A 27,205-nucleotide genomic window follows, 5' to 3' on the forward strand; every position below is an offset into this window, starting at 1 on the left:
GGAACAAGACAAGGATGTCCACTTTCACCACTAGTATTCAACATAGTTCTACAAATCCTAGCTACAGCAATCAGAGAAGAAACAAATAAAAGGAATCCAGATCAGAAAGGAGAAGGAAATGGCAACCCACTCCAGTATTCTTGCCTGGAGAACCCTGTGGACAGAGGAGCCTGGTGGGCTGCTGTCCATAGGGTCACAGAGAGTCAGACACTACTGAAGTGACTTAGCATGCATGAATGCATTGGAGAAGAAAATGGCAACCCACTCTAGTATTCTTGCCTGGAGAATCCCAGGGACAGAGGGCCTGGTGGGCTGCCGTCTATGGGGTCACACAGAGTCGGACACGACTGAAGCGACTTAGCAGCAGCAGCAGCAGATCAGAAAAGAAGTAAAGCTCTCACTGTTTGCAGATGACATGACACTGTACATAGAAAACCCTAAAGACAGTATCAGAAAATTACTAAGCTAATCAGTGAATTTAGCAAAGTTGCAGGATACAAAATCAATACACAGAAATCACTTGCATTTCTATATACTAACAATGAAAAATCAAAAAGAGAAATTAAGTAATCAACCCCACTCACCATTGCAACAAAAAGAATTAAATACCTGGAATAAACTTACCTAAGGAGATGAAGGAACTGGTATGGGGAGGGAGGAGGGAGGAGGGTTCAGGATGGGGAACACATGTATACCTGTGGTGGATTCATTTTGATATTTGGCAAAACTAATACAATTATGTAAAGTTTAAAAATAAAATAAAATTTAAAAAAATAAATAAATAAAAGGATATTACATATAAATGTAATATACTTATATGTAAAATCAACAAAAAAATTATATAAGACACTAATGAAAGAAATCAAAGATGACATAAACAGATATAGAGATATTCCATGTTCCTGGGTAGAAAGAATCAATATTGTGAAAATGACTATACTACCAAATGCAATCTACAGATTCAATGCAATCCCTATCAAATTACCAATGGCATTTTTCACAGAACTAGAACAAAAAATTTCACAATTCATATGGGAACACAAAAGACCCCAAATAGCCAAAGCAGTCCTGAGAAAGAAGAATCGAGCTGGAGGAATCAACCTTCCTGACTTCAGATTATACTACAAAGCTACAGTCATCAAGAAAGTATGGAACTGGCACAAAAACAGAAATATAGACCAATGCAACAAGATAGAAAGCCCAGAAATAAACCCAAGCACTTATGGGTACCTTATTTTTGACAGAGGAGGCAAGAATATATAATGGGGCAAAGACAGCCTCTTCAGTAAATGATGCTGGGAAAACTGCACAACTACATGTAAAAGAATGAAATTAGAACACGCCATACACAAAGATAAACTTAAAATGGATTAAAGACCTAAATATAAGACCAGAAACTAAAAACCTCTTAGAGGAAAACATAGGGAGAACACTGAATGACGTAAATCAAAGCAAGATCCTCTATGACCCACCTCCTACAGTAACAGAAATTAAAACAAAAGTAAACAAGTTGGACCTGATTAAACTTAAAAGCTTTTGCACAGCAAAGGAAACTATAAGCAAGGTGAAAAGACAACCCTCAGAATGGGAGAAAATAATAGCAAATGAAACAACTGACAAAGGATTAATTTCCAAAATATACAGGCAGCTCATACAACTCAATCAGAAAAACAAACAACCCAATCAAAAAGTGGGGAAAAAACCTAAACAGACACTTATCCAAGGAAGACATACAGATGGCTAACAAACACATGAAAAGATGTTCAACATCACTCATTATTAAAGAAATACAAATCAAAACTACCATGAGATATCACCTCACACTGGTCAGAATGGCCCTCATCAAAACGTCTACAAACAATAAATGCTGGAGAAGGTGTGGAGAATGTAAATTGATACAGCCACTATGGAAGACAGTATGGAGATTCCTTTAAAAACTAGGAATAAAACCACCATACAACCCAGCAATGCCACTCCTAGGCATATACCCTGAGGAAATCAAAATTGAGAAAGATACATGTATCCATTGTTCATTGCAGCACTGTTTACAATAGCTAGAACATGGAAGCAACCTAGATGTCCATCGACAGATGAATGGATAAAGAAATTGCAGTACACACACACACACACACACACACACACACACACACAATGGAATATTACTCAGCCATAAAAAGGAACACATTTGAGTCAGTTCTAATGAGATGGATAAACCCAGAACCTATTATACAGAGTGAAGTAAGTCAGAAAGAGAAAGATAAATATCATATTCTAACACATATGTATGGAATCTAGGAAAATGGTTCTGAAGGATTTATTTACAAGGCAGCAATGAAGAAACAGACATAGAGAATAGACTTATGGACATGGGGAAAGGGGAGAAGAAGGTGAGATGTATGGAAAGAGTAACATGGAAACTTACATTACCATATGTAAAATAGACAGCCAACGGGAATTTCCTGTATGCCTCAGGAAACTCAAACAGGGGCTCTGCATCAACCTATAGGGGTGGGACGGGGAGGAAGATGGGAGGGAGTTTCAAAAGAGAGGGGATGTATGAATCAACATATGGCTGATTCATGTTGAGCTTTGACAGAAAACAACAAAATTCTGTAAATTATCCTTCAATTAAAAAATAAATTAGTTTAAAAGAAAAAGAAAAGATTTCCAATTTTGTTAGAAGTAGCAGTGTGCTTAGGTTAAAAAACTACATTTTGAAATTGTATACAAAAATCATCTAGGAATGCTCTTTAAAAAAGTAAAGGTTCAGCTCGGTTTGCGACCCCCTTCACCTCTTACTCTTCTTCTTGACATAACACTGGAGACAGAAATTATGAGGAGAAAACACATATGGGTAAAAGCTACATGTTATGGATTTCTGGGCAGAAGAATAGAAGAAGACTGGGCCCCAACTGCATCAGCACTGAACTGCCTACCACCTTACTTTGTGATAAAGAGAAATATAACCCTCTCTTTTTAAATGCCATTTTTGTCTCTTTGAACACATGTATACAATCCACATAGTAAAGAACTGATGGTTATATGCCAATTTTTCTTATTATTTATCCTGTTGAAAAGAGAAGAAAAATCTACTTTTAAGACAGTCATTCAACTCAGCTGTATTTGGTATTTTTCAAGCCACAATACCTACTGGCTTTGGTTCCCTGGGACAGGTAGAAGAGGAAATGTTCCATTCTTGTTTGGGGGAAAGCTAAGGAGAAACAGCTTGAATTGTTTCATTATCATTAAAACAATGACAATACAATCAGAGATATACCTCTCAATTTACTCTCATTTAATGACTTAGTGTTCATGTAACAAAACATTTTACTGAATAGGCATTTGCTGTGCAGAGGTTATCTGGAGTGAAGAAGGAACAAAATAAGATCCCCTCTTTAGGAAGCACCTTCCTTTAAGTGTTTTAAACAGTCTTAATGAAATGAATCATGATGGGAAACAAAAACATTTTCCACTTTTTTTAATTGCTATAGTACTCAGTTATGGTGGTGCTAGTGGTAAAGAATCTGCATGCCAATGCAGCAGATGCAAGAGACCCAGTTTGATCCCTGGGTTGGGAAGATCCCTTGGAGAAAGAAAAGGAAACCCACTCCAGTATTCATGCCTGGAAAAGTCCCATAGGTTTACAGACAGTCAGACACTACTCAGCACTTGTCAGCAGAAACTCAGTTGCAATCAACAACAAAAACAAATACCTGAAGGGGGGAAAAAAACTCCACAATTTCCAAATAAGGAACTAAATTAAGGAAATTGTAGTACGACAAGACAAAGAATATTATATACTCAAAAAATAAGTATGGAGATTGTTATGCATACAGAAGAACATTAATTGAAAGCACAGAACAAAAACAATGTACATACACTCTTAAAGTTATATAAAACAAAGAATGCAAAACAAGGATCAGACAGGGTCATAAAATCTAAAATGGAATGTTTGGCCTTTTGTTCATATTTTACTATATATTACTAAATATGAAATGATGAAATAAACATGAATCTGGCAACGTGTGTGTGTATTCTGAAATGTTCCTACTGCAAAAAACCTAAAATGCTGGATAAAATAGAAATTTTGCTTTTTTAACTTCATATTAAAATGAATATCAAGCTTTCCTAAGCTTGCATGGAAGTGAGAAAAATCCTAAAAGGGCCAGGAATGAGAGCAGCAAGGAGGAAAGCTATCTTAATGGCCTAAAGCAGGAGTCGGAAAACTATAATCCACAAGCCAAATCCAGCTTATAATCATAAGCTAAGAATAGTTTTTAAATTTTAATAGTTGAAAATAAAAATGAAATCTTAACAAATGAAAATTATATGAAACTCAAATTTCAGTGTCTATAAATGAAGTTCTTTACAATATACCTATGCTCATTCATTTAAGTCTTGTCTACAGATATGTTCATATCACAACAGCAGAGACTGTATGACCTGAAAAATCTAAAATATTTTCTATCTGGCCCTTCACAGAAAAAGTTTGCCAACTCTTGGCCAATAGCTTCATTTTTAATGAATACACAAGGGGGACAGGAAACAAAGCCTCTGGCTCACACAGGGCAAGGAATTAAACTGGAGATGTGGTACAAAGGCATAAGAACAAAGGGATACACCCTTAATCAAAAGCAAACTAGAGAAATATATATCCCACAAAATCATATAACATGGACCCAGGCCTACTTACACAATAAATATTCATGGGCAGGGGACCAGGTAAAAAGAAGACTTTCCTTGGGCATTTGTAGCTACTACATAGTCTACATATGGATCAGGGGCAGAAAAACTACCAAAGTGAAAATTTAGTTTACACTGATATCAAGTAATCAATGTTCCCCACCCCATGTGCAGCTACTAATACAGCTTTCTCATAAGAACAATAGCACCCATAAATAAAGTCCCCAAGAAACTGAGTTAGCAGTAAAAACAACAACAAATCATACAGTTACTCAAACCAACATTTCTTCTTAAAATATGTGTTAGCTAAAACATTAAAGCATCACTGAAAAACAGCAAAGTGTTAATAAGCTACTGTGAAAATACCAGGACAAGTTTTAGAAGAAACCTGATACCCAGGGAAATAAGGAGAATACTAGAGCACTAAACTGATTTTGAACTGAAGATATTTCTCAATTACAATTCCAAAAATGTGAGGTTCATCTTGGGAGCCTAAAAGGGCAAAGAAAGCAGAATTTAAGGGTCAAATCCATCCAAGAATCCAAGATTCTCTCCCATATGAAGTTTCAAAGAATAACTACACTCTAGAAGTAGGAATAGATCACTAAATCCTTACCATCCAGAGGGGAGTCCAATGAAAGTTACCTTGGTGCAGAGCAGAACACAATATCACACACAAAAAAAGAAAGTCAGGGGGCTGGATCAGGGAGTAGAGGAGTTAAAATAAACAACATTCTGAAGAAGCTGTATTCAAACCCAAAGCCTCAAAAGAATTTGCAGCCCATATCTGGGTAGACTACATGAGTTTGGTTTAAAAAGTCCTTTATTGGCAGTGTTACTAGGTACCTGACAGAAACAGACAAAATTCAGCCCTGGAGAAAGAAACTTTCATACAAGATTCCAAGGAATACACACAAACACACACATGAATACACATTTTTTTTCAAAGGTAATAGCCATGACAGAGTAAAGAAAACTAGGCAAAAAAGAAAATGAAGATCTATGAGTATGAACTAGCAGAAAAACACCCACAAGACTTCAACTGTTAGAATTAATAGGCAAAGATATTACAACTATTCTTTACCTGTTTTCAGAAAATAAAATTGTTGAAAATACCTTATAAAAATAGAAAACTATTAAACTGGTAGATATAAAATGGATAAACAACAAGGTCCTAGTGTATAGCACAGGGAACTATATTCAATATCCTGTACTAAACCACAATGGAAAAGAATATGAAAAACATATATATAGATAGACAGATAGATATGTAGATACACACACACACACACACACACGTACACCCAGATTTGGGGAAAAAACAGAAATCCTAGAAAAGGGGGAAAAAAACTGAATTTTAATTTCAGTCTACATTACTGATAATGAAACACAACAGAAGAAAGAACTAACTGGAAAATAAATTGGAAGAAATTACACAGAATCAAGTCAGAAAAAAATGAAAACTATATAGCTGAAAATAACAAACATGGAGTTTAGAGTGAAATTAATCTAATACACATTTAATTAAAGCTCCTGAAAGAGAAAACAGAAAGATTGAGGCAAGAAAAATACTTAAAAAATGGCTGAGAATTTTCCAGAACTGATGAAAGACATTAATCCACTGGTTCAAACATGCAATAAATCCAAAATATATAAACGAAAAGAAATCTACTCACCAACATCTCACAATGAAGCAGCTGAAAGTCTAGGATATGGAGAAAATTTTAAAGCAGACAAGTGAAGAAAGATAAATTACATTCAAAGTGGAAATCAGATGTATAGCTAATTTTAAACCATCAAAAAACAAAGCTAGAAGACAGTGAAATACTGTGTGTAAAGTACTACAGGAAAATAATTGCAAGCTCAGAATTACACACCTACTTTTAAAAATAAGAGTGAAATAAAGAAATTTCAAGCCAAACAACAGAATTTTTTTTTACAAAACCTGAAAATGTTAGTTGCAGAGAGACTTCCATCAATGGAAATTACAAAGGACATTCTTCAGGCAGAAGGTAAGTGATCTCAAATGGAAGGTCTGAGATCGAGGGAAAGAAGGAATAAAAAGCCAAAATGCAAGCTGCTAATATAAACTAACACTTATTTTGTGAAACTATAATAAGGTTTAGCAGGAATAAAAAGAAAATTAAAATATAGAACAATGATATCACAAATCATGTGGAGGCTAAACAGAATTTTGGTGTTCTAAGGTCTTTACCCATCAGGAAAGTAGAAGTTTAATTAGCTTTAGACTTTCATAACTTAAGGATATATGTTATAATTTACAGGGTCAGCATTGAAAGAACAGGAAGTGTGTATAACTTTCAAAGAGGGAGAAATAATTGAGAGATAGTGGATAAAGGATTTTTAAAAATCAATCCAAAGACAGGCAAGAAAAGGAGAGAAAGAAACAAAGAAGAGCCAAAAAACAGAAAATACAAACTAAGATGACAGACAAAAATTCAAATGTACTAGCAATAAATTATATGTAAACTGAATGCCCCTGTTAGTAAATACAATAACACTGATAATGGATCCAACTGGATTGTTTTATATGTCCAGCAATATGCTCTTCACAAGAGACACATTTAAAAATTTATTTTCAAAAAAACCCTGAAAATAATAAAAATACTAACCATATATACACACATACTAGCATAGTTCGTTTAATATCACACAAAATATGAGGGAAACGATTACTACAGATAAAAGATCTTACAGTAAGATTCAAACGCCTAAGAATACAGCTTCAAACTATTAATAAATAAAACAAAAAGTGATAGTAATACACTTAGTATAATGCACACACATAAACTTTATGTATGTAATTTTACATACCAAACCATACTGTACTACTTTCAGGTCATCAAACTTGCCATCGTTAAATGTCCGCCTTCAGAAGAACAGTGGAGTGTATACCTTAAGATATTTCCCTAGAGCAATGAAAGTAAATGACTCACAAAGACATAAATGATTTGTAGCAACATAATGTTGAGAGTAAAGTACAAGCCTCAGATATGTTACCCTTTTCACAGCGGTCAAAAGCAAGGAAAAGTAAACAATACGTTATATATAGTTAGACATACCTACAGAAAACAGAAGTAAATTATATACACCAAATACAGCACACTAGGTATTTCTTGTGGAGGAAAAGGCAGGGATATGATGAAATTGATCTACTCAGAGGACTTCAAAGTTGCTAATAATATCTATCTTAAGCTGGAGAGTAATACAAAGATACTTATTTTTATATTTTACAATTTTCATATATTACATATTTTATTACATTTTCTATTTTATAACAAATGAAAAACACAAATAGTAAACTATGCCAAATAGTCTATAAATATGATGTCAATGTTTTTGATAAATAAATGTGTCCTTAAATATCTTTTAAAAAAATAAAACCTGTCAGAATGTTAATCTCTTTCTTGGCTGATACATCATTATTGATGTGTATTTCTTCATTGTACTTCAATATTCTCCAAGTTTTCTAGAATGAATATATATTACTTTTATAATAAGAAGAAAAAAAGTTAGTTTCCATAAAGTTAAAAACAGAAACAACAGCTCAAGGCCAGTGTTTGGAAATTTTTGTGACTTACTGTTCTCTGGAATTGCAACTGATTTTAATTTAAAAATATGGCTGCAATTTTAAAAACAACAACAATACTTTTATGTTCTACATAAGGGAAGTTCCAATAAGGTAGCCTTTGGAGTACTTTAGAAAATAGTGAAATACTGAAATGGTCACAGTGTTCTCAGGCCAAGAGCCCCATCAAAAAACAAAAGATGTGGGTAACAAACTATTCTAACTACCCACAACTGAAATTGTATGTAGAAAAAATTAGATATAGAAAAAAATTTGCTGCTGCCTTTTATAAAGGCAAAAACATATGACCGAAAGAAACATACTGTACAAATTTGTAATTAACTGTCTACAGATGTTACATAGCATTGATCATTTCCATGCAAGATCAACAAAGGTCAACAAACAGGTAATTTAGTAAACTAAGGTATTCTCAAGAGATAAAAGGTGAAACAGAGGTTGATATCTTCCGGTCTTCCTTCTCTTTATCCCCTGGAGTATGTTATATTCTCATAGTCATGGAAGGTGATAAAATCACAAAACAATCATTTTAGTATCAGCTGTCATAAGAAGACTGTGAAGATGAGAAAAACCATGTAAAGAAAATAGGGATAGGGGATTAAGAGGTACAAACTATTATGTAGAAAATAAATAAGGTACAGGATATATTGTACAGCACAGGGAATATAGTCAGTATTTTAGAATAACTATAAATGGAGTATAACATTTAAAACCTGCGCATCACTATGTTATACACCTAAAACTTTACACTGTAAATCAACTATACCTCAATAAACATAGATATATAGTAAAAAGAAAAAAAAGTGACTAAAGGGGAATTTGTGTCTTCCATATTGCCATCAGAATAGCTCAAAACACTAAAGATGAAGGAAAACTAAGAGAATTGTCACCCACAGACTTACCCTAAAGAATGCCTAAAGGATGTTCTTAAAAAGAAAGGAAATGATAAATGAGTGAGTCTTAGAACATCAGGAAAAAAGGAAAAATAACAGAAAGAGAAAAAGCATGAATAAGTAAAATAGACTTTCCTACTTCTCTTGAGTTTCCTAAATTATATTCAATGATCAAAGCAAAAATACAATATTGTCTGGTAGAGATTTCAAACTTATAGAGAGAAAAATTTAAAGACCATTACATTATTATTTAAGGGATAATAAAAACATGGAGAAGGTAAGATTCCTACACTTTAATTGGCAAAACACTGATATCAGGAAATGTCTGTGGTGATGGAACAGTTCTACATTCTGATTGTGGCAAAAATACAGAATTTACACAAATGATAGAATGGCACACACTAGTCCACACGCACACACTGTGCCAATGTCAGTTCGCTGATTTTAATACTGCACTATATTATGGAAGATGTGACCAGTGGAGAAAATGGGTAAACAGTACACAGGACTTCTTCATACTATCCCTGCAGTCTTTGTAATTCTAATTATTTAAAAATTTAAAAAAAGTTAACTGAAGATACCAAGAAACCTATATAAAGGAGGTAGTAAATGACTGGGATCTGAATATAGTACTGGATTTTACATACACGTACAGGCTAACCGAGGTCCTGATACATTCACAGCATAATCTAGGCAGGAAAAGAATATCTGAGTAAAGGAGAAAAAGACAATGAGATAAGAAAGGCTGTGACAAGCTGTGGACAGCCTTGATGGCTGGTCTATGTAATATGAAACTATTCTATACCCAATGGAAATCTTAGGAATAAGTCCAAACACTTATGAATAAAGTTTCATTAACATTATGGCAAAACTTATATTCAGAAAAAATACCACTCATATAGGAAATACAAATGATATGGCTAAAAAAGATATCAGAGTATCAAATTTTAGGCAAATTTCAGTAAGTACAGAAGACTGAAAAATGGAAGGACTCCAACCTGAGAAAATTTGAAGAACACTCATAATATAATAATAATAATCATAATCGGAGAAGGCAATGGCACCCCACTCCAGTACTCTTGCCTAGAAAATCCCATGGGCAGAGGAGCCTGGTAGGCTGCAGTCCATGGGGTCGCGAAGAGTCGGACATGACTGAGCGACTTGACTTTCACTTTTCACTTTCATGCATTGGAGAAGGAAATGGCAACCCACTCCAGTTTTCCTGCCTGGAGAATCCCAGGGACAGGGGAGCCTGGTGGGCTGCCGTCTATGGGGTCACACAGAGTCGGACACGACTGAAGCGACTTAGCAGCAGCAGTAGCAGCAGCAGCAGCAGCATAATACAATAAAGCAGTGTCCTGTTACATAAAAGCAGTAATACTCCTGGAAAGCAGGTAGCATTAACCTTTTCTTTTCCCCATGTATCTTCTATGTGCATGCGTGTATGCTAAGTCACTTCAGTCATGTCCAACTCTTTACAACCCTATGAACCACAGCCCGCCAGGCTCCTCTGTCCATGGGATTCTCCAGGCAAAAATACTGGAGTAGGTTGCCATGCGCTCTCCCAGGGGATCTTCCCAATCCAGAGACTGAATCCCTGTCTCCTCACTGGCAGGCGGGTTCTTTACCACTAGTGCCACCTGGGAAGCCATGTTTCTTCTACATACATGTCCAAATGATGAAAATCTCGAAGAAGAAATATCAAAAAAACAATAAATATTTTTAAATAATTCGCTGTTTTTCAGTAGCTAAGTCTCATCTGACTCTTTGTGACCCCATAGACTACAGCACACCAGGCTCCTCTGTCCTCCACTGTCTCCCAGAGTGTGCTCAAATTCATGTCCACTGAGTCGGTAAGGGTATCTAACCATCTCATCCTCTGCTGCTCCCTTTTCCTGTTGCCTTCAATCTTCCCCAGCATCAGGGCCTTTTCCAAAAAGCCAGCTCTTCACATCAGGTAGCCAAAGTATTGGAACTTCAGCTTTAGCATCAGTCTTTCCAATAAATATTCAAGGTTTATTTCCTTTACAATTGACTGGTTTGATCTTTTTGCAGTCCAAGGAACTCTCAAGAGTCTTCTCCAGCACCACAAGTCAAAGCATCAATTCTTCAGCACTGAGAATTCTTTATGAATTCTCACATCCGACATGACTACTGGAAAAAACCATAGCTTTGACTACATGGATAGTTAAAGGATATACAAGATACATATACCTATGTCAGTAAGGTGACATCTCTGCTTTTTAATACACCATCTGCTGCTGCTGCTGCTGCTAAGTCACTTCAGTCGTGTCCAACTCTCTGCAACCCCATAGACGGCAGCCAATCAGGCTCCCCCATCCCTGGGATTCTCCAGGCAAGAACACTGGAGTGGGTTGCCATTTCCTTCTCCAATGTATGAAAGCGAAAAGTAAAAGTGAAGTCACTCAGTTGTGTCCAACTCTTCGAGACCCCACGGACTGCAGCCCACCAGGCTCCTCTGTCCATGGGATCCTCCAGGCAAGAGTACTGGAGTGGGTTACCATCGCCTTCTCCAATACACCATCTAGGTTTGTCATAGCTTTCCTTCCATGGAGCAAGCATCTTTTAATTTCAAGGCTGCAGACACCATCCACAGTGGTTCTGGAGCCCAAGAAAATAAAATCTGTCACTGCTTCCACTTTTTCCACTTCTATTTGTCCTGAAGTGCTGGGAACAGATGCCATGATCTTAGTTTCTTGAATGTTGAGTTTTAAGCCAGCTTTTTCACTCTCGTCTTTCACCCTCAACAGTAGGTTTTTTAGCTCCTCTTCACTTTCTGCCTAAGGTGTCTTCCGCATATCTGAGTTTGTTGATATTTCTCTAGGCAAACTCTATTCCAGCTTGTGCTTCATCCAGCCCTGCATTTGTCCTGATGTACTCTGCATAGAAGTTAAATAAGCAGGGTGACAACATACAGCTTAAGGTACTCCTTTCCCAATTTGGAACCAGTCTGTTGTTCTATGTGTGGTTCTAACTGTTGCTTCTTGACTCACCTACAGGTTTCTCAGGAGACAGGTATGGTGGTCTGGTACTCCCATCTCTTTAAGAATTTTCCACAGTTTGTTGTGATCCACACTGTCAAAGTGTAGTCAGTGAAGCAGAAGTAGATGTTTTCCTGGAATTCCCTTGCTTTCTCCATGATCCAACAAATGCTAGCAATTTGATCTCTGGTTCCTCTGCTTTTTCTAAACCCAGCTTGTACATCTGGAAGTTCTCAGTTCCACAAACTGCTGAAGCTGAGCTTGAAGGAGTTCAATAATTCATCGCCTGTCACTATTTTCTCAACTGTGTACTTTGTTTTTTGACTCAGCTTTTTAAATCTAAGGGGCATTTGAATATAAACCCATAAAATTTTCAAAGGATAAAAGAAATAAAATGAAAGTTCTTTGATAACTAAAAGAAATTAGGGTGATTTTTTTAAATGGTTAAAAAAACCAAAGGGCAAAAAGGTCTAAGCTAGAGATCAATAAAGATGGTGTTATCTGTCGATGTTGAATAAACATTAATTAATATAAAGACAGAAACATTATTCAGGGTAATGGGCTAAACTAAATTTTATTGGCTGAGGTTCATGTAGCAATTTAACTTTCACTGTACCTAGACTCAAAAATTAAAATTTTAGGAAAAGTTCTAATCTTACTGTCTCATTTATGGGAGTGGAAACAGTGATAATTTGCTATTTAAATATAATCTGCTTAAGTATTTGGATACAGTACAGAAAGGAGGCACAAAACTACAGTTTCATATATATCCTCTTCATTAGTCTTTCAATCAAAAAAACATGAAGTTTCCACAGGAGATAACTATGAAATTTTTAAAAAAAATTTTGCACTACATTGGCTCTCTCAAAAACCACAATTCACTTCTGGGAATAAAGTTCAATAGGATAAAATAAGGTAAAATCAGATATTCTTAAGGTTAAGAAAACTGATTTTTACTCAGTCTCAATGAAAGCCATCAGAGATATTTTTAAATTAAAAGCATATCTGTATAAATATTAAAGCTGGGTTCAGATTCTATTTTTTTTACAACTTTTTAATATATACATAAGATCTTTGAAAGACCCTAAGATTTAGGTTGGAAACAATTTAAATATCTAATAGTATAAAAACAGTTCCATGAACTGTAGCACATTAATATAATGACAAAATCACTTAACAATACACTGTGTTCAGACCTCAGTAGAAATGAAGAACAAAGATGTAAAGAGTAACTCTATATTTTCTCCCTACAGATCAAGGTAAGAAAATTTTATTTACTCTATTTTATTATAAAAAGCATTTATATAGTACTGACCATCTGCCAGGCACCATTCTAAGTACTTTAAAGTATTACCTGATTGAATTTTCACATCACCTGAAGAAACAGACACCAAGAGGTTAGGAATGTTACACACAGAGTGGCAGAGTTAGGGTCTGAAACATACTGTCTGGCTGCAGAGTCCATTATGTAGTATTAACCACTACACTCTTCTACCTTCTAACCAATGATTATAGCCTGGTGGTCTGTCTTTCCACATCTTTTTCCATGCTCAGGAACATACAGTTTTTCTTTTCTATAAAAAGAGACATTAAAAAAAGACTCAATACTGTTCAAAATTTGTTCACTTATGAAATTTCAAATGAGACAGTTTTTTCATATTTGCCTGTAATCATATGGTCAAATATATGTCCAAAACTCTTAACTACAGCTCTGCTGGGTTCACTAATTTCAGTTATCTCTCACAAAAAGTTTATTTCCAGACTCTGAATGAGGAGCAACTGGCCCCCTCTCCTGTCCATCAAAGGAAGGCAAGGAAACATCAGTTTCTTGTTTCCTCTATTGTCCTCATTCCAGAAACTCTCCCATGTAACACATCTGGAAAGAGAACATTTGTTTTCCAAAATTTGCTAACATATACCCAGAAAGGCTCCAGGCTATACCAATTACCTCCAAATTCCTGCAGTCTTGTTACAGATTCTAAATGTTATGCATTCTCTTGGGATTCTTAAGTCTTTTACTGAATCATATAAGTATCAGTGGGTATTCCTATTCTCCTTCCACTGCTACAAGACCACCACAGCGGATCCATTACAAATTTAACTTCAGGAATGCCCTGATCTTCAACTCATGTTTCATCATCATTTACAGAAAACAATGGTTTCAACTGAATTTATTGTGGATTTTACCGAATTATTTTAACTTTTCTATGGTTTCAGAGTCTAAACTTAGATATTCTGGCTATTCTTCAAAGTTTCTGCTTATATAAACCTCTCTTCTGAATTCACCTTCATTCAGAATTTAAACAGTAGCCCTTCCTTTCCTATATCAGAACGACAGCATAAATCAAGTAACTTAACATTTCCCTGTTTCTCAGAACACCTCATCAAATCTCGAAAAAAAAATCATTTAAAATTCCAAAAAACATGTTTTTCACTAAAAAAAATAAGATGATGAAATATAAAAATATCCTAAATTCATTCTTACAGATGAACTCATTCATATTTAACTACAGAAATGATCAGGTCTTTCAGCAACTGACCTAGCTGGATTCATCAAGAAGAGAATAAGCACTAAATGGTTATCTAGAAGAGAATACCAAAGACTCCTAATAGTATATAGTTCTTCTTAAGATAATAAATAGATGGCATAATAGCTCCCAAATATATTTTGAGGGATATTTTATGATTTTATTGTTGTTGCTGTTTGTTTAGTCACTAAGTCGTGTCCAACTCTTTTGTGACCCCATGGACTATGGTCCGCCAGGTTACTCTGTCCATAGGAAAGAATTCTTTCCCAGGAAAGAATTCTGGAGTGGGCTACCATTTCCTTCTCCAGGGGATCTTTGTAACTCAGGGATCAAACTTGGGTCTCCTGCATTTGCAGGCAGATTCTTTACCACTGAACCACAAGGGAAGTCCCGTTGTATGATTTGACCTCATCGACCAAAACTGGAAAGAGGTTAAGTTTTCAATTTTTAGAGGTATTTGACTGTAGACTAGTCAACTCTTAAATGGATTATTAGACAAGATGACTTTTGTAGGTCCTTAAAAACTACGAAGTTCTGATAATTTTCCAATTTAGCTTTCCTTGACCATTCCACCAACAGTGATCTCTCCCTGTACTGAAAACCTTTACTACACATTGCCTAAAATATTTACTTGCTATTTATATACTACCATTTTAGTTTCTTTCTACACATAATAGCTTTGTCTTCCCACGTAGACTATAATAATATTAAAGGCAATATCTTAAGCTTTTAATAATTTTTTGGCATTGAACTTGCATAGTACTTTACACATACTATTAAATATTGCTAAGTATAAGGAGGAGTTTTTTGTTTTCCTGATACCCCCATAATATACTTAAATGTGAGAAACCTCTTTTTACTTTTTTATTATTTTAAAATATGTTTATTTTAAATATGTGGGCTAACATTTGCTCCTTGCTGGGCAATGATCTTGGGATGATTCTGATCTATACCTTATTGGATAGATATTAGTATTCAGAAGCAATTTTAATTTTCTATTTAATGAGGCTTATATAGTATTCTGAGACTACCTGCTGCTGCTACTGCTAAATCACTTCAGTCGTGTCCGATTCTGTGTGACCCCACAGACAGGCGCCCACCAGGCTCCCCCGTCCCTGGGATTCTCCAGGCAAGAACACTGGAGTGGGTTGCCATTTCCTTCTCCAATGCATGAAAGTGAAAAGTGAAAGTGGTGTGACCCCACAGACAGGCGCCACCAGGCTCCCCCGTCCCTGGGATTCTCCAGGCAAGAACACTGGAGTGGGTTGCCATTTCCTTCTCCAATGCATGAAAGTGAAAAGTGAAAGTGAAGTTGCTCAGTCGTGCCCGACTCTTAGCGACCCCATGGACTGCAACCTACCAGGCTCCTCCATCCATGGGATTTTCCAGGCAAGAGTACCTAAGCCTCATTAAATATAAAATTGAAATTGCATCTGAATACTAATATCTATCCAATAAGGTATAGATCAGAATCATCCCAAGATCACTGCCCAGCAAGGAGCAAATGCTAGCCCACATATTTAAAATAAACATATTAAAAAAAAAAAAAAGTAAAAAGAGGTTTCTCACATTTAAGTATATACCTTATTGGATAGATATTAGTATTCAGAAGCAATTTTAATTTTCTATTTAATGTGGCTTATACAGTATTCTGAGACTACCTATGTTGGCTCAGAGGTTAAAGTGTCTGCCTGGAATGCAGGAGACCTGGGTTCAATCCCTGGGTTGGGAAGATCCCCTGGAGAAAGAAATGGCACCCCACTCCAGTACTATTGCCTGGAGAATCCCACAGAGGGAGGAGCCTGGTAGGCTACAGTCCATGGGGTCGCAAAGAGTTGGACAGGACTGAGCAACTTCACTTTCACTTTCACTATACAGTATTCTACTGCACAGGGTGGATCTGTTGATGATTTAAGGAAGAAAGCAGTATCAGATGAATATCATATATTTTGTAGTTGAGTAAGGAGGGACTCGGGGAAGGCAATGGCACCCCACTCCAGTACTCTTGCCTGGAAAATCCCATGGATGGAGGAGCCTGGTAGGCTGCAGTCCATGGGGTCGCTAAGAGTCAGGCATGACTGAGCGACTTCACTTTCACTTTTCACTTTCATGCATTGGAGAAGGAAATGGCAACCCACTCCAGTGTTCTTGCCTGGAGAATCCCAGGGACGGGGGAGCCTGGTGGGCTGCCGCCTAGGGGATTGCACAGAGTCGGACACGACTGAAGCGACTTAGCAGCAGCAGCAAGGAAGGACTGCCCTCTTAGCTACTACGAAGACAATGGGTGAGGACAAAATTCATGAACCGCCTTTTAGTAAGCACACAGAAAAATCAAAGTCCTATTATTTTTCTTTAGCTGCTCTGAATGCTGTTCTGCATATAAAATTATTCCTTTCTTCATCCCTGCTTCTCAGGTTACTGAAAGTCAGGGCAAACTACAAACCAAATTCCTTCTCTAATTGAGTTGAAGACCCTAAAATGTACATATTAAAAACACTCTCCATTTCAGCAGTACTGCCTTTACTGGTGCCACATTAGAGATCACTGCCCAACTTTATTATAATTTACCACTCACAGAACAGAACTTTTGTAAGTTAACAGACTATGCTGTACACCCTTATACAACCAGCATACCATCCACAGAAATCACTTCTAAGGTGGAAAAGCTTTTGGATGGAGACAGCCACAAGCAGAATACACTATGTTTTTATATTCAAAGAAAACAATCAATAAAGTTACTAATAAAAGTTCTTACATGAGTTGTTAATGAAAGTATTGGTTTTTTCTGTTTGTGTTATTCAACTGCCACACACAATCTGGCTACCTAGGAAGCAAATGTACTCTGCAGAGGCCTAGCAAATCTATCTTTTCTTTTCTTTTTTTTTTTTTTTGAAAGAAAATGATATAGTGTATCCCCAGTACTTTACATCCTTTTAATCAGAAAATGCCAAGTTAGGAAAATCTGCTCACAAGAAACAGAAAGAGGTAATGTATAGAAGGTTCGGGTTGCATGGTTTCTCATTTTTTATTGTGGTATTTTGTGATAAATGTATTTTTGTAGACACATTTGTTATTCTTCATTAGTTTTGTAAATGCGGCATATAGAAGTCATCTGAACTACTATATTAGCTTTTAAATGCTGTTTTAAGCAAATGTGGGATCAGCAAACTTGTAAAAATATTTTATATTATAAAAATGTTTATACATAAAATTAAGTTCTTCAAGTAATATTTAATGTATTCAGTGTTTATAGGAGTATATGATATAATACATTTAAAGTGTGAAATGTTAGTTCCTATCCTGCACTTTTCCCCTTTACCCTAATCTATCCCCAACCCTAAAGCTTCTATCTATCTAATGCTATTATCTGTGCCAAAACATTACAATTCTAATTAACTTTCCATGTTTAACCCTTTCAAAATATAAAGTCATACCAATGGCCCCCAAAGTTCTGTTTTCCAAATTTAAAATTTCTTTCAGCTCTTCAACTACTCCTCAGAGCCAGAGGTGTTTGTTGAATAGTTACTCTACTTCCACCTCCCTGAAGGTGCTCTGCTTCACTGCTCGCCTATTACAGTGCTGCACCAAAAGCTATTTTAAATATTATATTCTACATGTATCCCAAACAGAATACACTCATTCAGTAATAAACTATTCATGCAGCCTTTTTTTTAAATGACCAGATTCCTACACACACATTGCTTATAAACTTTTCTCACACTGTACTTAACAGTTAATTATTATAGATTTAAAAGCAGTGCAACGTACTCAAGATAAAATTTCAACTCAAGACAAAATTTATTCTATTGTATGAAGCCAGATTTATCACCCTAAAAAGAGTATTCAGAATCTTGTTTCTGATATTCATCCTATTCATTATATCTTTAGTCTGATTAAAAAAAAAGTCAATAATCAACACAAAGAACCACTATACAATAGCAGCAATCTTCTGTTTGTACAGATTCATTTACCATTGTACTTTATATTCAACCAGTTTCTACTTATTGGTCTTTATACTCAACTAAAACTTCTTCACTGTGTATGAAAGCTTAAGTCTCTCTATCGTGTCTGACTCTGTACAACCCCATGGACTGTAGCCCATCAGGCTCCTCTGTCCATGGAATTTTCCAGGCAAGAATACTGGAGTGGGTAGCCATTTCCTTCTCCAGGGGATCCTCCCAACCCAGGGATCAAACCCAGATCTCCTGCTTTGCAGGCAGATTCTTTACCATCTGAGCCACCAGGGAAGGCCTCACTGTGTATAAACAATGACTAAAATGCCAATCAGGGCTTCCCTGATAGCTCAGTTGGTAAAGAATCCACCTGCAATGCAGGAGATCCCAGTTCAATTCCTGGGTAGGGAAGATCCACTGGAGAAGGGATAGGCTACCCACTCCAGTATTCTTGGGCTTCCCACATAGCTCAGCTGGTAAAGAATCCGCCTGCAATGAGGGAGACCTGGGTTCGATCCCTGGGTTGAGAAGATCTGCTGGAGAAGGGAACGACTATTCCCACATAGTGGGATCTCCTAAGTGATCACAATTGTATGACTTGCCAATATTTAGAAATTAAGAGAATTCACGCAAAATCCATGTTTCCAATATCTCTTGGGAAAAAAAATTAAGGTCTAGTAACATTGAGCCCCAATGAAATAATCAGCTACAGCTGAATAGTAGCTAATCCCTTTCAGATTAGATCAGATCAGATCAGTCACTCAGTCGTGTCCGACTCTTTGCGACCCCATGAATCGCAGCACACCAGGCCTCCCTGTCCATCATCAACTCCTGGAGTTCACTCAGACTCATGTCCATAGAGTCCGTGATGCCATCCAGCCACCTCATCCTCTGTCGTCCCCTTCTCCTCTTGCCCTCAATCCCTCCCAGCATCAGAGTCTTTTCCAGTGAGTCAACTCTTCGCATGAGGTGGCCAAAGTACTGGAGTTTCAGCTTTAGCATCATTCCTTCCAAAGAAATCCCAGGGCTAATCTCCTTCAGAATGGACTGGTTGGATCTCCTTGCAGTCCAAGGGACTCTCAAGAGTCTTCTCCAACACCACAGTTCAAAAGCATCAATTCTTCAGTGCTCAGCTTTCTTCACAGTCCAACTCTCACATCCATAAATGACCACAGGAAAAACCATAGCCTTGACTAGATGGACCTTTGTTGGCAAAGTAATGTCTCTGCTTTTCAATATGCTATCTAGGTTGGTCATAACTTTCCTTCCAAGGAGTAAGCATCTTTTAATTTCATGGCTGCAGTCACCATCTGCAGTGATTTTGGAGCCCACAAAAATAAAGTCTGACACTGTTTCCACTGTTTCCCCATTTATTTCCCATGAAGTGGTGGGACCGGATGCCATGATCTTCGTTTTCTGAATGTTGAGCTTTAAGCTCACTTTTTCACTCTCCTCTTTCACTTTCATCAAGAGGCTTTTTAGTTCCTCTTCACTTTCTGCCTTAAGGGTGGTGTCATCTGCATATCTGAGGTTATTGATATTTCTCCCGGCAATCTTGATTCCAGCTTGTGTTTCTTCCACTCCAGTGTTTCTCATGATGTACTCTGCATAGAAGTTAAATAAACAGGGTGACAATATACAGCCTTGATGTACTCCTTTTCCTATTTGGAACCAGTCTGTTGTTCCATGTCCAGTTCTAACTGTTGCTTCCTGACCTGCATACAAATTTCTCAAGAGGCAGATCAGGTGGTCTGGTATTCCCATCTCTTTCAGAATTTTCCAGTTTATTGTGATCCACACAGTCAAAGGCTTTGGCATAGTCAATAAAGCAGAAATAGATGTTTTTCTGGAACTCTCTTGCTTTTTCCACGATCAAGCGGATATTGGCAATTTGATCTCTGGTTCCTCTGCCTTTTCTAAAACCAGCTTGAACATCACTAGACCATTCAGGTATGACCTAAATCAAATCCCTTATGATTATACAGTGGAAGTGAGAAATAGATTTAAGGGCCTAGATCTGATAGATAAGAGTGCCTGATGAACTATGGAATGAGGTTCGTGACATTGTACAGGAGACAGGGATCAAGACCATCCCCGTGGAAAAGAAATGGAAAAAAGCAAAATGGCTGTCTGGGAAGGCCTTACAAATAGCTGTGAAAAGAAGAGAACCGAAAAGCAAAAGAGAAAAGGAAAGATATAAACATCTGAATAACAGAGTTCCAAAGAATAGCAAAAAGAGATAAGAAAGCATTCTTCAGCGATCAATGCAAAGAAATAGAGGAAAACAACAGAATGGGAAAGACTAGAGATCTCTTCAAGAAAATCAGAGATACCAAAGGAACATTTCATGCAAAGATGGGCTCGATAAAGGACAGAAATGGTATGGACCTAACAGAAGCTAATCCCTTTAGAACTGCACAATCGTCACCACACTTATTTACACACCTGCTCAATTCCTGGAGTTTACTGACTATAAGATGTCTGTCCCAAGACAACCTAGTTCTGTCCATGTCCATGACCTCGTCCTCCAACCTCCACTGTGACCTCTGAAATATTCTTCTGTGATCATCAACTCTTACATACTCTTATGTACTCTTCTGTATTGTATAAAAAATGTGTGTATATATTTCCAAGCAGAAAAAAAATTTTTTTTACATTTCTGAAATAATGCTTTCAGAATTTAGGAAATATAGGATTACTTCTCAAGCTAAGTAAGAGAGAAAAGAACTCCCAAGCTAGCTAATTAAACAATTACAGTAGAAGAAAAGGCAATCTAAAGCATATTAACTATAGTTTTGCCCTGGAAAAAAAATTCTAATGCTCAAGTGAAAATCTCAGGAGGAAAGAGCAATATGAGTAACAATGCTACACCAATCAACCCTAAAGGAAAAATGCTGGCACCACATCAAATCACTGAACGAAACTAAATAATCCCAAAGTGGTGTCCTAACATAGCAAACTACCCAATAGCACATTCATCATGACTTTGCAATACTATCACTAATCACAACATCCTACAAAAATCAACTTTTTATAAAGGAAAATATATCACAGTGTAAAAGAGCAAAATAGCATTGCTAATATTTCTTCATAGTTCTAAAGCATAAAATTATGTGTTTACAGATGTATGTGCATATCTATATATCTATATATCAATATAAGCGTGTATAAAACAATGTAACTTAAATGAGTCAAAGGTTATTAATTATCCATAATCACACATCATTATTATATAGAACTTCTACTGCTCTACTCCTCACTGTATCCAATTGTAATGTTTAATGCACAAACACACGGGCAGGAGTCAAATGTGTACAGGAGTCAAATTCATAATACAATATAAGGATTATCCAATAAATGGTGATGCTAACTTGGAAAGCAATTTAAATTTTTACTTTACAGTGCACAACAAAATAAATTCCAAATGGATTAAAGAGCTAAATTAAGGGATAAAAACACTCAAACTATTAAAAAATTGGATCAAATATAAATATCTAAATATAAAAACAAGAATAAATCACAAAGAAAAAAGAATAGAAGATACACTGTGAAGTAAACACAAATTAATGATTAAAAAAAAAAAACAACCCTAGGTACTATCTCCCAATAGAACAGAAGCATGAACAAGGGAAATGAACACACAATTCACAAAAGAGAAATATAACTAATGGATAAACACATGTTAAAATGTTTACTTGTAACTAGCAATTAGAGAAATGCAAAGTAAAGCAATGCCTATTAAATTTTTAAATGCTGAAAAAAACAATTCATTTTTCAAAAAAACAAAAAAACAAACTCTCTGAAAATATCAGTAAAATGTGAAAAATCAATTTAGAAAACAATTCTTTAATGTGAGCAACAGTTTTGACGATATTTATGTTGTTTAACTCAATAATTCCACTACTCAGAATCCATCTTCAAGAAATGATCTTAATATGGAAAAGGCTATGGGCACATTGTTGATATTTTAATATTAAAAAAACTAAAAATCAATTCTAAAAAACTAAAAACAATCTAAACATCCATCATTTAGTAAAAATAATTAACATACAGCATAATCACTTTCTACGTGAATAAAAAACACTCAGTATAAGTGATGTTTACATGGAATAGACAACATGAAAACACTTATAAGTAAATGTATACAATAAGATACACAGCTACATATATAGTATGATTGAGAATGTCTATAGAAGCATAGCCATGGAGAACAAAATTCTTGAGGAAAACAAGCAAAAATTTAATAATAGTAGCCTTTTACATTCTTAGTATACCCTCTACTTAGTACCCATACGTTATATCTGGTAAGAGTCTACACTAACTGGCCCCTGGAAGTAAATCCCAAGCTTTGTAATTAATTTACACCCTGGCTTCCCAATGGGACGTGAACAAACTTCTTTAAACTGTCCAACTAGAATGAATTGTACTCTCTTTGGTATATCCGTTGTTATGTCCTTTTTTTTATACATTTTATTAACTTATTGGAGAAGGCGATGGCACCCCACTCCAGTGCTCTTGCCTGGAAAATCCCATAGATGGAGGAGCCTGGTGGGCTGCAGTCCATGGGGTCACTGGGAGTCGGATGCAACTGAGTGACTTCACTTTCACTTTTCACTTTCATGCATTGGAGAAGGAAATGGCAACCCACTCCAGTGTTCTTGCCTGGAGAATCCCAGGAACGGGGGAGCCTGGTGGGCTGCCGTCTGTGGGGTCGCAGAGTCGGACACGACTGAAGCGACTTAGCAGCAGTAGCAGTATTAACTTATTAGCTCAATAGCAAATTATAAAATACAAAATTTGACTCTCAGACCAAATATTAAGTCCCTTAACAAAAAGTGCTCTGTCTGCCAGCAGGTGGAGGTGCTGCTGCTGCTGCTGCTAAGTCGCTTCAGTTGTGTCCAACTCTGTGCGACCCCATAGACGGCAGCCCACTAGTCTCCTCTGTCCCTGGGATTCTCCAGGCAAGAATACTGGAGTGGGTTGCCATTTCCTTCTCCAATAGGTGGAAGTGCAGGGATTCTAAACACCAGAGGACATTCCTGGCCACCTGACTTCCTGCCCCCAAACTGGTGAAGAAAATAGTTAGGATCATATATCATTTCATTTTGCTGTTGTGTTATTTTAATATCACTCCATTCCTATTGCCATTAAGATTCTGAGGCCTCAGTGAGAACCACTGGTGTAATTAAAAACAAAAAAAGTCTGTATTCAGACCACGTGACTCTGGTCCTTTCTAACTCTCCAGCATTAAATGTCTTTAGCTCTTAGAACTTTAGCATCCTCACCTATAAAAAAGGAATAACAATGTCTGGCTTACACATTTCTATAAACATAAAATTAGCAAACATTGGTAAAACACCTAGAACAATATCTTGGAGCTGACCCAAATGAAAATTTCAACTTCCCCTTAATAAATTGCTGAAGTGTCAACTACTTGGTTAAGCACTGAAATATTGCTCCAGGGCAGTGTAAGCTGGTGAATAAAACAGATGAGGGTGTAGGAGGTCTGTTCCAGTGAAGGACATACAATTTTGTAAGAATAAAAACAAAGTTTAAATAAATAGTCACACTTATAAAATTTAGAGTAAGATATCATCTTAAACACTATAAAAGAAAAGTGGACAGTTTTATTAAATAGTGTAGGGAATCTAACTTAGATTGCTTAGGGTCAAGAAAGACTGTTTTTAGAAGATGATATTTAGGCTAAAGTCTAAAGGATAAACAAGAGACATGGAAGGGGACAAAAGATGAGAACAATCTCCACCAAGAAAGTGTATGATTCACCTATGGCTGACTCATGTTGATGTTTGAGAGAAAACAAAGAAATTCTGTAAAGCAATTAGCCTTCAATAAAAAAATAAATAAATTTTTAAAAAACAAAAGTGTATGATTGAAGGTCCAAAGACAGCAAAGAACTGGCAGATTAAAATAATAATAATAATCCAGTCAGTGCAATATACTGAGCAATCACGAGAAAGACTCAAGATGAGACTTTAAAACTAGAGGCAGCTATCACATGGGCAAACCACAGCCCATGACCCAAATTCACTCCATAGTCTTTCACACAGTCCTAGAGCTAAGAATGTTTTTTAACATTTTTAAGGATTGTACAAAAAACATGATAAAACAATGAGACACCACTATCCACCTATTAGAATGGTCAAAATCCTGAACAATGACAACACGAAATGCTGAGGAAGATGTGGAGTAATAGGAACTTTCATTCATCACTGATAGGAATACAAAGGGCTTCCCAGGTGGTGCTAATGGTAAAGAACCCATCTGCCAATGCAGAAGACATGAGACATGGGTTCAATCCCTGGGTCAGGAAGATCCCCTGGAGGAGGGGATGGCAACCCACTCCAGTGTTCTTGCCTGGAGAATCCCATGGACAGAAGAGCCTAGTGGGCTACACAGTCCATAGGGTCACAATGAGTCAGACACAAATGAAGTGACTTAGCATGCACGCACAAGAATACAAAATGGTATAGACACTTTGGAAAACATTACGGCGATTTCTTACAAGACTAAACATACCCTTGCCATACAATTCATCAATTGCACTCCTTAGTATTTATCCAATGGAGCTGAAAACTTATGTCCACACAAAAACCTGCACAAGTGTTTGCAGCAGCTTTATTTATCACTGCCCAAACTTGAAACCACCATGATGTCCTTCAGTAGATAAATACACTGTGACAAATCCAAGCAGCAGAACATTATTCAGCACTAAAAACAAATGAGCTATCAAGCCATGAAAAATCATGGAGGAAACTTAAATTCATATTATTAAGTAAAAGAAATCAATCTAAAAAGACTACATACTTTACAACTATATGACATTATTCTGGAAAAGGCAAAATGATGAAGTTAATAAAAAGATAAGTCATTTGCCAAGGGTTGCAGGGGTGAGTGAAGAACAGGCAAAGCACAGAGAATTTCCAAGGCAGTGAAAATATTCTGGATGATACTATAATAGTAGATACATATCATTACACATTTGCCCAAACCCACAGAATGTATAGTAGCAAACGATAATGTAAACTGTGGACTTCGAGAGATATGAGGTGTTGATATACATCCATCAGTTGAAATGGTAGAGGGTAAAGGAGGTGGCTGATGATGGAGGTGGTGGCTATGCACATGTGGCGATAGCACAGATACGAGAAATCTCTGTAGCCTTCTCTCAGTTTTGCTGTGAACCAAACACTGCCCCCAAAAAATATCTTGGAAGAAATTAATGTAAAACAAAACAGGCTTTTACTTTCAGAAAGACAGATGTATTTTTTCCTATTCTTGCTGCTAACTACAGCTATTCTAGACATTACGTAGAGATTGTTAGAGGAGGAAAGAATGCAGTATACCATCAAGGGGCCCAACAAACAACATGGCAGTAAGTTCTCTGGGTTTTATTTTGACTTCTATATACCATACTGGATACTAGGCAAGCCAGCAACCTGGAAAAGTCAATGAAAGCTGACCAAAAGAAAGCCAAAAAGTTCCCTGTCTCTAGCCAAAGGACCAGGAAAGGAGCATTCTATCAAGACAGAAAACTTACACAGTAACCACTCTGTTCTAGCCAAACACCACTGAAGAAACTGCAGCCCCACTCACCACCACCTCATCAAAAGCCTACCAAGGAGCCAAGACTTCCACCCCTCCAGACTCTAATGAGGTGCTCTAACTCCTCCCTCATTTACAGATGCTGTCAGAAAAGGCAGAGTAGGGAGCCAGGGCACTCACAAGGAACCCCCCTGCACAGTGTCAATGGAGACCATATGATAGAATGGAAAGAGAAACGTTTCACAGTTATATGTTGAGATTCAACACCCCTACCTCAACAACTGATAGAACAAGCAGACAAGAAATCAACAAGGATATAGAACAACTCAAAATGCCATCAACCAAAAAGATCTAATTGACAGAATACTCCTTACAGTAAGAACAGGATATTCACTCTTTTCAAGTACTCACAAAACACAGACTAAGGCTGACCATATTCTGGGCAATAAAACACATGTAAACAAATTTAAAATAACTGAAATCAGACAGTGTGATCTCTGAAAATAATAAATCTCCACACACTTGGAAACTAAGCAAAACACTTCTAAACAACACATGAGAAAAGAGAAAGCCTCAAAGGAAATTCAAAAGTACACTGAGCTGAATGAAAATGTAAATGAAGTGCTTCAAAATGTGTGGGAGACAGCTAAAGTAGTAGGTAAATTCATAACGCTAAATGTATACATTAGAAAAGAGGGAAAATCTCAAATCAATTAAGTTCAAGAAATGAGAAAAGCAAAATAAACCCAAAACAAGCAGAACAAAGAAAATAATTTCAAACACACAAATCAACTAAATTGAGAACAGGGCAATAATACAGAAAAATCAATAAAACAAAAAAGATGGTTCTTGGAAAATATTAGTAAAATTGACAAACTTGAAAAATTTCTAACAAGACTGACAATGAAAGAGAAAAGGCATAAATTAGGAATGAACTAGGGGATATCACCATAGATTATGTAGGCCATACTGCTGT

General features: G+C 36.5%; 1 protein-coding gene across 2 annotated transcripts in view; it reads right to left on the reverse strand.

Annotated features, from left to right (window-relative positions):
* The window catches only part of EXOC6B (exocyst complex component 6B), a 728,809-nt gene that overhangs the window by 479,506 nt on the left and 222,098 nt on the right, over positions 1-27,205 (reverse strand). The window lies entirely within an intron of this gene.

This window comes from Bos mutus, chromosome 11, assembly GCF_027580195.1.
Source record: "Bos mutus isolate GX-2022 chromosome 11, NWIPB_WYAK_1.1, whole genome shotgun sequence".
Lineage (NCBI taxonomy): Eukaryota > Metazoa > Chordata > Mammalia > Artiodactyla > Bovidae > Bos > Bos mutus.